Source organism: Gavialis gangeticus, unplaced genomic scaffold (genome assembly GCF_001723915.1).
Source record: "Gavialis gangeticus isolate Ggan-Ray unplaced genomic scaffold, GavGan_comp1, whole genome shotgun sequence".
Taxonomy (NCBI): Eukaryota; Metazoa; Chordata; order Crocodylia; family Gavialidae; genus Gavialis; species Gavialis gangeticus.
In genome coordinates, this window is record NW_017729022.1 from 173721436 (window position 1) to 173732693 (window position 11258).

The following is an 11258-nucleotide window of genomic DNA, read 5'->3' on the forward strand; positions in this document are numbered from 1 at the left end:
AAAAAGTCTGATTCAGACCCCATTACTCAGACTATGTATTCCCTTACTCCACAAGTACTCAGCATGAATAAAGTGGTAGAATTAGGCCTTTAATTTCTAGGAGAATGTACAATTAGTGCAGCCCACTAAATTAACTCTACAGGTTAAATTATTTTATACTTCTAACTGGCTTTTTGTGCTCCCATAAGCATACAGCCCCAGGATATGTTATTAGAAAATGGGAGTATTATTTCAGTCACATGCACATTTGCCATTACATCTTTCACTAACCACGTGTTTGTACTAAATACAGATTTATATTTTGTTTTTAACTCTCCCACTAGAACAAACACATGGTGCACAAAACTTCAGTCCAATTCTTGTTCAGCCAATTTCACTCAGTGCATACCCATTCTCTTCAGCATGTATTAAAATAAATTATATACAACTACCTTTGTAATTTCCAATAACCTATAGACATTTGAATAGTTTTATATCTCTCTTACTACAGTGTCCCTACCCTTCCCCAATGTTATGTGTGTCTCTAAGTTTTATAGTGAAGAAAATTATAGGATCCTTTCTTTTAAAAAAATGACAGATCCCATGACCTGTTTATAAATGTCTGTTCTTATTTTCACATCATCTATCATTTGCTCTAACCCACAGAGAAACATATGAGCCTCATTTATTTCACATTACATCAACCTCCTCTTCATTGGGCAGTGCAGTTTTTGAGAAAAGTTCATCCATAGTCAAATAAGTAGTCAAGTAATGGGATAAAAGGGAAACCTGGTAAGAGGTATATTGACCAGCTGTTGGAAAAGACTCATTCAAAAAAGGAAAAAGGCTCTGAAACTGAAGTGATATTTACAAGGAAAATGATCATGGGATGGAGATAATGTAAATGAAAAGGTTACTGCAGAAGTAAATCACAAAATACAAATGAGTAATCAGAAGAAGGGCAAGCACTAAATATCCTTCTTAATGAGCAGGTATTTTTGGCAGCAATCTAAACACACAATGAAAGAAGGGACGTATTTGAATTGGCAAAAAATCTGATAAGTGCTTTTTGATTATTATGGATGTCTCAGAACTAACCAACACAAACAGTAGGGCTGGGATTTCTAAATTGTGATTTAATATAGGTAAGTACCTATGTTTCTGATGGCTGACAATAGAAAGCAGCTCTTTACTGTGAAGCTTTAAGACTTCACTAATTTCTAAGTTTACCACGCTACCTTAAAACTATTTTCAGAATAACAATATGGCTAAAAGAGCAATTTAGAAAGCAAAATCTGTTGAAATTAGTCAATCATAAAAATAAAGAATTATGTTAGAAACTTCATTACATTGCACTAGATCTAAGAAATGCATTTAATGGCTTCCTTCTAACATGTGGGTGAATGAGGGTATCGCTTTATACAAGACATGTTATTCCAAATTAGGAAAATGTGAGAATTGCTAATACAATCAATGAAAGGCAAATCAAATATAAGTGTGACTGTGACAGACTGTTCAAAAGGATGTTCAGGTAACCAGTTCACCCAAGGAATGATAATAGCCAGAAGCAAGCAGGAATTACTATTCCCCTCAATAGAGCTAGGCTCATCTACAACAAATGGACAACAAGAGATTCCACAGAAATAAATAAGATTACATAGAAAATCCAGATTCCTGTTGATGTGAGAGTCAAAAGTGATGATATGTTTCCTCAAAGCTGACAGTAGATCATAAAGTCTAGAATAGCACCAGGAGAATCATTTCACATGCCAGCATTGCAAAGGTTACCGAAGTAGAGTCATTAGGGATTGTGCTAAAAGCACCACTGGATTAAGCTGTAACCAGATAAAGGTAGAGTAACTCATGCTGGCAGTTGCATGCACTGAAAACCAGCCAGACTTCTATAGAGATAAAATAAACTAAAATTGACTAGTTAAGTGACTATTCTTCTCCTGGACACTTTTAAGGATGATATTGTCAAGGAATTAAAGTAGTTTAACAGAGGATAGCTGTTTATCATGTTACTAAACATCCATGTTAGGGAAATTAACATAAGAAAAGTATTGTGCTTCCGGACTTACCCATATATACTAGTGTTCTAGTTCTTAGATGTGTTGAAGCTGCTTTTTGCAATTCTATGACTCTCTAGGTGGTGGGGGTCTTCTGGTGTCATCTACTATTACTAATACCCACACCACCCCCGATCTCATCCTTGACTCCACCCAGTGCTGTACCTAGACTCCTGGAGGCCCTGGGCAAACTTTTGGTCTGGGGCCTCCTTTGCCAGAAATAATGATAATAATAATTGGACAACAGGGGATTAGGCATATGTATATGCACAATATTCAAACTTTTTTTTGCAATTGTATTTTTTTTTTCATTTTTGGGCCCCCTTTCTGTCCAGGCCCCGAGTGGTTCACCCATGCCTGTATCCGCATCTGACTCCATCCATGTAAGCAACATAAGATACTTGCCAGGTGTGTGATAGGACTTCTTCCCTGAGAAGTCCTATCAGCCATACCAATGTCCTGGGATCATGGGCAGTTAGCATTATGGAGCATCCTAAAGGCTGTTGTAGCCTGTGTCAAAGGACCAAGCTGACGCTCATGGACCCAGGTTCAAGAGAGTTTGCTTAAAGCAATTTTTGAATCCCTCTCCAGAGGTGGTGTTCTGTGTAGCTGCAGCTGAGGATTGAAGTCTAGGTGTTTCCGGAAGACTAAATAAACGTATTTGAATCAAATATCATGCCTTCTCTTCAACCAACCTAACTCCCAAGAGCTTATTGAATGCTCAGACATAGCTCAGCCAGGCACAAGCCAGCAGAAAATGTGTTTCTGTTTAGTATCAGGCAGCTGCAGGAGACTTGGCAGTCTACTCCTGAGTGCTGTTTATGAACAGACCCAACTGAGTCAGTCTTGTATCACCAGTGTGGGCCACCGTCTATATAGGGTCATGAGGGGGATGTATGACTCATACCCAGAGGCATCAGGGGATCAGGTTTGGAAGCTTCAAGCAGCCTGACCCTTTCTGTCTCATGGATGTTTCCCAGTTTTCTTTTAAGCAACCTCCCCATTTGTAACATTTATTTATTTGGAAAGTTGTGTATATTTGGGACAAAGAAAGGAACAAATGCCTTTGCAGAAGATGTGTCTGACTTTAATGAGGGTCCTTAGACAACAGCAGTCATACAAGGTCACTTAAATCTTCAATTCACTCAGATAGTACAATGCAGGATACATAGAGATTTTTCTGGGGTAGGGGAACTGGTTTGTTTACTTTCCCTTTTTTGTCGATTTTTTGGTTTTTATGAAGTATTTTTGGCTTTTATGGAGTATCATTTTTACTTAATGTGTTATGGCTTTTTTTTTGCATGTGTGGGAGGAGATTTTTGTTGTTGTTCATTTGTTTAGATTCCTTTCTGAAGAGGTGTGACATGGAGGGAAAATAGCATTTAAAAACCAAAACTCAAGAACGTCTGTGATGGAAGGGGAAGTGAAAGAAGTACAATTAAAAGAGCAGATTGAAGAAGGAGAAAGCAAATGTTTAATCTGTGAAAACAGAGAGACTGTTCCAAGAATAGGGGCCAGAGTGAAGAAAGTGGCTGGGTCACTGTGCCACCATTAATATTGGAGATTATGAGAACAGAAATCATTAAAATAATTAAATTTAGTTATTAGTTCCATTACTGATATGGTCACTTACTTTAAGTATTTCAGGGCTTGACACTTGCTGTGCTGGCCTAAACTGATGTCTACATCAGCTCAATGAAGCTCACTGATTTTTATACCATCTCAAGATCTGATGTTTAATTTGAACAATACAAATATAGTGGGCAGCATAACTTCTTTTTCCAATACATTTTCAATTTTAGGTTGTCAGATGTCAACTCACAGCTTAAATGTGTGTGCGTGTAGCACGCTCTGAAAGCAAATATTCTATACATTTATTTATGAGTTAAATATTCTTAGTACCATTACCTGTGTTCTCCTTATCCTGATTTTTGGGACGGCTATCATCTGTTATTTTGGCATTTTTAAAGATTAATAATTTTTTTTAAACTGGGGGAATGACTCAGCAGGAAAAAAATACAGGACAGTCAGCAAGGTCTGTTCTTCAAGGGATAATGTTTACTGAAAGAAAAATAAGCATAAGCAGAAAAGGCAGGGGGAAGGAGAACTAGGAGAGGTGTTCAACCCAGTCCTATAACACTTGAATGCGGACCTTGATTATCCCGCCAGCAGTCTCTGCCCTCTGTTACCTGAGCAAACATTTTATAGACCTTACCTCAAGCATCTCTGCAATAGGAATGGGAGCATGAACTAAATCTCTTTTTTTTATTGGGTATCTAGCAGCACTCTTACACTTTGCCATACAACATCATGGATCTGTATAGTACTTTTCAGTCCATTACCAACACTAACTTCAACATTTAAGGGGTTTTTTTCCTCCAAAAAATGTAAAAAGTTTTGTTAGGGGATTGTTTTTACTCAAATCCTTACAAAAAGGACCTGTGTTGTGCCATGGATGACTCTGATGGTGAAATCTCTTTCTGTACATGTAAGTGTCATGTATAAAAATACATGATTGTGTGACAATGTGTCAAATGCTTCCCTGGCATCCAGATGAATTAGGACTTTTGTGCTGACCCTTGTCTTTCATTCACCTCCACCCAGCCTCCACACTGTTACTTTGGACTACTTTTGTGGTCTCTGAAGTGACATGTTAATGTAGGTTCAGGGTGATACCATCAACTTAACCTTTTACTTTCCACCTTCTTTTTCCTGTCCCAACACTTAATCACTCTACTTCCCATCCACCTGTGTACTTCTTATGTATTACAAATCTTTTTTTTTTTTGTAATTGTCTTCTTTGTTATATCAGTCTTCCTTTAAAAGTCTTGGGACAAATTGTATCCTACTGCTTTATCTTATGTTGGAAGATTAGCCAAGCACAGACCTGGCCCTGGTTTGAGAAGTTGGGCAGAAGTGAGTCCAGTGGTGGAGAAATCCTGGGGGCAGTGCAGAGGGGTCTAGCAGGTACCTACACAGCACCTGCTCCCCACTATGCCACCAATCACTGTGTCCATCTGAGCCCAGGGGCCCCAAATTCTTCAGTAGGCTTTGCACCCTGGCCCCACCATCCAACTTCCAGTAGCTGAGTGGGCCAGATGGGGGAGGACTCAGGCCATATCCTGCCTGTGGGTCAGATCCTTGACACCTCTGATTTAAACCTACCTTTGCACACACCTTGATTTCAGCTGTATTGTGTGCTTCTGAGGCACAGACAAGGACCTGGTCTTTAATTAATTATTAATTTTATTAATTGATTAGTTGTATTAATTATTACCAGGTGCCACTGGTCAATCTGGATCTGTATAAAGCAAAAAAAAAAAAAATGTTCCCTACTTTTTTACCTAAGGAGCGCAGTGTAGTTTAGAGCTACCAAAAGTAGTTCCAAACTAGTTACCTCAGGTACCGGTGGTAGGCTAGCAGCAACAGTACAGAGCTCAGCATAGCCCAGTTTGCCCTCCTCAGCCCTTTTGCCAGCAGAATTGGTAAGACAGGGCAGATCTCCACCCAGGGGCAGATCTGAAGAGGGGGGGCTGGCAATGGCACAGCCGCACCCCCTTTGGCTGTGCATCACATATGCATTCAACTCTAAGCTCATAGGCATGTCAGCGCAGCTCCTGCTGGGAGCTCTGAGCTCACCAGATGGCCCTCATGAGGTCTGGCAGAGCCTCTCCTTTAGCAGGGCTCAGGAGCCCATAGGGTGAGTGCTGCTGCTATTTGCCCTTCCCCTCCCTTCTTCCTCCCTGCCCCAGCAGCAGGAGAAAAGAAGGGATGAGTGGCCACAGTGCTCAGCCCCCGGGCTCCAGCACTGCATGAAAGCAGACACTGAGCACTGTGACCATTCTGTCTTTTCCCCTGCTGCTTAATTTGGAAGGAGGGGAAGGGAAGGTGAAAGCAATGTAGCTCATCCCCTGGGCTCCAGAACAGCATGAAACCAGGGGCTCTGGCTAGACCCCATGCTGACCAGTTAGTGGCTCCAGAGCTCACTGCACATACAAAGCTCTCAGAGAGCTCCCTGGCATTCAGGATCATGGCAAAGGGTGCAGCCACACCTGCTTTGGCAGTGTGGCACGTGCACACTAAGCTCTCCTCACTGTGTGTGAGCCACACACAACTGACATAAGTGTGGTTGAACCTTCTTCACCTCCATCCTGGATCCATCCATTCCATTTAAATCAGACCATGCCCTTCCCTTCACATCAGAGTTCAGAGGGACAGCTGGCACAGCTGTAGATAATTCCCCTGGTTCTCCAGGTAGTTTAAAATGTCTTTTGACTGCATAATGTGGCCTTAGTGGACCACCAAATCCATCCCTTGTGGGAGCAGGATCATGTTTTTAAGCATCTTTCCTTCTTTTTCCACCCTGCTACAGATGAGTGGCAACCCTTTTACCAATTCTGGTTAGTGTTAACTGCAAAGTTAGACATAACTTAGAATAATAATATCTGAATAAAGGTAGGAACTCAGAAGATGATGGTATCCTCCTCATTTCTTTCCAGCACTGCAGTATTTGCTTTCTGGCAAGAGCTTTAGCCAAATAGACTATTTGGATTTCAAATTTAGTAAGTGATAAATCATCCATAAGACCCAAAATACACAAAGCAGCAGTTGCAAAAATATCCTTCCTCAATGTTTTAGAAGGAACATCACAAACACATTTGCCAAATGAATTAATGTTTCTATAAAAAGGCACACAGAGAAACGAACTCTAAAATCTTACAACACCATCACATGCTGTTATAAATACTAAAACTAACTAGCAATAAGTTCAAAAGTAGGGTAGACTCAGTAAAATAAATAGTAATGAAAGCCTTGCAAGTGAACCCCCTCCATACATTTTAGAATATGGTTCCATATTCCAAACACCTTCAAGATGTAATATGAACTGCTAGCTCCACTGAGCATTGATTCTGTACTTCCTCCATCAGTTGATTTCTAATGTTTCATAAATATAATCACAGAAATAATAATGGGCTTACTCCTGTTGATCTCAGTAGGAGCAGGCTTAGGCTTAATCTTCTATTCCTGGATATTATAATTCTACTTGTTTGTTATAAATAAATGTTTACATTGTTGTCCCACTTATCATGTACTCCAGTCAGGACTTAGTTACTGCAGTGAATTAGCTTCCCTCGATATTAATCTGTGTGTCATATACCCTAACATCCAGCAGAGATAGTTTCATAGTTTCTAGGGTCGGAAGGGACCTGAGTAGATCATCTAGTCCGACCCCCTGCCACGGCAGGAAACATTACTGGGGTCAAACGACCCCAGCAAGGTGTTCATCTAACCTCCTCTTAAAAACCCCCAGGATAGGAGCCTGCACCACCTCTCTTGGAAGTTGGTTCCAGACCCTAGCCGCCCTGACCGTGAAATAGCGCCTCCTGATGTCTAACCTAAACCTACCCTCTGCCAGCTTGTGACCGTTATTCTTGGTCACTCCTGGCGGTGCTCAGGGGAACAGTGACTCCCCCAATGCCTGCTGATCCCCCCTGACTAGTTTATAAAAGCCCACAAGATCCTCCCTAGGCCTTTTCTTTTGGGGCCTGAACAGGTTCCGGTCCCGTAGCCTCTCCTCATAGGGCCTGCCCTGCTGTCCCCTGATCATGCGAGTATGTGATCATGTTTCATTAACATCAGTTTAATGAAAAAAGAAGAAAGAGGTAGGACAGATGTATTCACCCTAGGGTCCTGAAGGAGATCAGATAGGAAATTGCCTAACTCCTAACTGTAGTATGCAACCTGTCACTAAAATCAGCCTTGGTACCAGAGGACTGGAAGATTGCTGATGTGACTCCCATATTTAAAAAAAGGCTAGAGGGGACCCCGGGAAATACAGGCTAATGAATATAACTTCTGTTCCCGGAAAACTGGTTAAAACAATAATTTAAAAATGAATTATTCAGCATATGGATGAACATGACTTGCTGTGAATGAGTCAACATGGCTTTGTCAAAGTGAAATCATGTCTCAGTATCCTACTGGAGTTCAGGCAGATGGATCAGGGTGATCCAGTTGACACAGAATATCTGGACTTCAAAAAAGCCTTTGACAAAGTCCCCCATCAGAGGCTCTTCAAGTTAGGTAGCAATGGGATTACAGGGGAAGTCCATTCATTGATTAGGAATTGGCTTAAAGATAGCAACAAAGTGTCAGTATAAATTATCCGTTTTTGGGATGGAAAAAAGTAAACAATGGAGTCCCCTAGGGATCTGTTGGGACTAGTGTTGTTTAACATATTCATAAATTATCTGGGAAAGGGGTTGAGTAGCAAGGTGGCCAAATTTGAGGCAGATACAAAATTGTTCAAAGTGGAAAGACCAAGGAGGCCTGCGAGGAACTAAAGAAGGACCTGGCACTACTGAGCAAATGTACAACTAAATGGCTGATGAAATTTAATGTAGATAAGTGTAAAGTGATGCACATAGGCAAAAATAACCCAAACTATGCCTATACTAGGATGGGCCTACTTTAGATGTTACCATACAGGAAAGGGATCTGGAAGACATTGTGGACAGTTCACTAAAAACATCAGCTCAGTGCTAAGCAGCTGTCAAAAAGGCAAACAAAGTGCTAGAAATTAACAGGAAGGGAATTGTAAACTAAACAGAAAGTACCACTGTGCTCCTTTATAAACGCATGGTGTGTCCACACCTTGAATACTGTACCCAGTTCTTCTCCCCGCACCTCAAAAAGGATAATAGAAGAACAAGAGAAGGGTAACAATGATTAGTGGCATGGAAGAGCTTCCATGTGAGGAGAGACTAAAGTGGCTAGGCCTATTCAGGTTAGAAGAGAGACATTCAAGGGGAGACATGATATGGGCTTACAAAATACTAAACAGTGAAGAGAAACTAAATCGGGATTTATTTTTACAACCTCTCAAAATATAAGAACTAGGGGTCATAAAATGAATCTAGTAGGTAGTAAGTTCAAAACTGACAAAAGCAAGTTATTTTTCACGCAGTGGGCATATGTATACTTGCCATTAATGCACCTGAATAAACTCTAGTGCAAGAGTTTATTGCTACTGGGCATAGCATTTACATGTGCACCCAGGACTGCAGCACATTGAGCCGAGACAACACAGCCCCAGCTGGCAGGGGGCCAAGGTTGTCAGCCTTCAAGCCCAAAACTGGTCGACCCCAGCTCAGTGTGCTGCAGAGGGGGCTGGCTGGGGGTGAGGGTGCTGTAGTGCAGGACTAGCTGGTAGGCTGCCTCTGGACTATAGCACCCTCATGCCTCAGTGAGTCACTATCTACACATGCATTGCATCTCACAAAATAGCTACACCGTAGGATAGTACTTGTCAGGCAGTACTATCCTACACCGGAATCAATTAGTTTACTGTCACCTAATAATGCTGCACATGTAGACAGTGACACTTTACTGCAGAGCTAATTAGTCAACTCCACAGTAAAGTGCATGTATAGCTGCACCCAGTGTATAATTAAAGTGTGGAACTCATTGCTACAGGACATTGTGGAAGCACCAGTTTAGCCAGATCTGAAAAGGAATTGTACAAAACATTGGAGAAAAGGTGCATCAATAGCTAGTGCCAGGCACTTTCATGGGAGTTTGGGGTACAGCCTCTGAATCAGAACTTCCTAGACCTCAGATGCTGGAAGCTACAAGTGAGAGAGGAGGAATAGTGGAAAAACTCCTGGTTATACTCAGTTCATTCTCCCTTTCAGCATCCACTCTGCCACTGTTTGACACAGGTTACTAGGCAAGATGAACCTATGGCAGGGGTGGGCAAAATACAGCCTGTGGGCCACATCCAGCCTGTGAGGCCATTTTATGTAGCCCACAGGGCCCCTAAAAAAATTTTGAAAATTAAAATGTATCTATCCTTTGTTCCTCTCAAAAATGACAGGATCCAGGGGCAGTAGGACCCAAGGGAATCCACGGCAGGCTCCTGCAACAGCAGGGCCCGCCTGGCCCTGCCCCCCCAGCCAGAAGCCCCAGCAGGGGCTTCTGGTCTGGGACCACGTGGCTGCCCCTGCACGGGAAGCTCAGGAAAGGGGAGGGGGGAGGAAGGCAGGGGAGGAGCTGGTGTGGAGTGCGAGGAAAAGCAGCCCCTCCCCTACCCCGTGGCTAGTGCTTCCTGTTGCAGCCACTCGCAGCCTGCGCACAGCTGTCCTGAGCAGGCACAGGCAGCCCCACATGGGCTGCGAGCGGCTGCAGCATGGGGCGCCAGGCACAGGGCAGGTGACGGGTTGCTTTTCCCCTGTGCTCAGGGCCTGCACCAGTGTCCCGAGGCCAGCGCCAGCAGGGCCCAGAGCAGGGCAGCAAAGGTACAGCGTCCCAGCCAGCAGGGGCTCTATAGACCTGGGCCAGCTCCCACCTTTCCCTACTGGTGCACCCCAGCCCAGCTCCACAGACCCCTGCCAGCCTGTGCCCTGCTCTGGGGCCCACCACTGCTGACCCTGGGACATTGGTCCCAAGACATTGGGACACTGGTCCCAAGATGGTGACCAGGGGGCAGGGCACCTGTCAAGGGGCGGGGCTACCCATGCAGCCCTCGACAGCTTGACAAAACTGGGTAAGCAGCCCTCCACCCAAAATAATTGCCCGCCCCGACCTATGATCTGACCCAGTAAATGGTAGTTCTTTTGTAAATACATTGCTAATCATTGTTTCTTCATTCAGTCCACATCCAAATATGGACTATTTAAAGGAATCCATTCTGCATCTTTGAATACTGACATTGTGATTGACTAGTGAGAAAGGAAAGCTTGCCTCCTGGGGAAAAATTAGAATAGAAATTAGAGACAGAGAAGCCATCCATACATGTCCAAAGGAAGAACATTCCTTATAGAGCAGTTTCTAGGACAGGGCTGGCTAAATACAGCCCGTGGGCTGGATCCAGCCTGCCAGGCACTTTCATCTGGCATGCGGCACCCACCAACTAATTGTATCCCACCCAGCCCTTCTGCCCGTGAGGGTGGGAGCAAGGTTTCCATGTATACACACCCCCAGCCAACATAGATTTCATAGATTTCATAGACATTAGGGCTGGAAGAGACCTCAGAAGATCATCGAGTCCAGCCCGCTGCCCGAAGGGCAGGAAGTCAGCTGGGGTCATAGGATCCCAGCAAGATAAGCATCCAATTTACTGTTGAAGGTGTTCAATGTAGGTGCTTGAACCACCTCCAATGGCAGGCTGTTCCAGACCTTGGGGGCTCAGACAGTAAAGAAATTCTTCCT